This window comes from Penaeus monodon, chromosome 25, assembly GCF_015228065.2.
Source record: "Penaeus monodon isolate SGIC_2016 chromosome 25, NSTDA_Pmon_1, whole genome shotgun sequence".
NCBI classification, from domain to species: domain Eukaryota; kingdom Metazoa; phylum Arthropoda; class Malacostraca; order Decapoda; family Penaeidae; genus Penaeus; species Penaeus monodon.
In genome coordinates, this window is record NC_051410.1 from 38,107,992 (window position 1) to 38,108,296 (window position 305).

At 25.9% G+C, this 305-nt stretch overlaps 1 protein-coding gene across 1 annotated transcript in view; it reads right to left on the reverse strand.

Annotated features, from left to right (window-relative positions):
- LOC119589391 overlaps window positions 1-305 on the reverse strand; it is a 16,243-nt gene that overhangs the window by 4,993 nt on the left and 10,945 nt on the right.

Below are 305 nucleotides of genomic sequence, written 5' to 3' on the forward strand. Positions count from 1 at the left end.
TTAAGCTTCCGATAAGAAAAAAATAAATTATGGTTAAAATATCAGTAATTATATAATGAAGCAGCACCAAGAATCAGAAATTAAATTAATAGTCGTTAAAATATGACCAAGACCACGAGACCAACAGATTAACGAGAGCCAACCTATATAGACATAAACAAATTAAGTCATAAAGACATACAATCACAAATAAATAAAAGCATAAATACACACATAGCCATAAACAAATAAATTACTAAATACATATATAAATACAAGCAAATACGCACATAAACACAAACGAATTAATATACATAAGTACATTA